Genomic DNA, 415 nt, shown 5'->3' with positions numbered 1-415 from the left:
AAAAAAGGGGGGAAAAGGAAAGTTTGGGGGAGGGGGGTGAGTTTTGGGGTGAAATCCTGGGAATTGGGGAGGAAGGGACGAAAGTCACCCCAAAAATGTCACCCTGGGGGGGTCATCCCAAAAAATGTCAGGAGGGGAAAAAATTGGGAAAGAAAGGAGCCAAAATTGGGAAAAGGGAGGGAAAAAAAAGAGGTGGAATGAAGGGAATGGGAGAGTTTAAAAAAAAAGGATGGAAAAAAGAAGGGGAAAAGGGAAATAGAGGGAGAAAAGGGAATGAGAGGATCAAAAAAAAAAGGAAAATAATAAAAAAAAGGGAAATAAAAGAAAAAGAACCCCCCCCAAAAAAAGAGAAAAAAACGGGGGGGAAAAAGGGGGAAAAGGACCCAAAAAAATGGGAAAAGGACCCACAAAAAAG

Source organism: Geospiza fortis, unplaced genomic scaffold, assembly GCF_000277835.1.
Source record: "Geospiza fortis unplaced genomic scaffold, GeoFor_1.0 scaffold527, whole genome shotgun sequence".
Lineage (NCBI taxonomy): Eukaryota > Metazoa > Chordata > Aves > Passeriformes > Thraupidae > Geospiza > Geospiza fortis.
Note: the sequence above shows the minus strand (reverse complement) of the source record.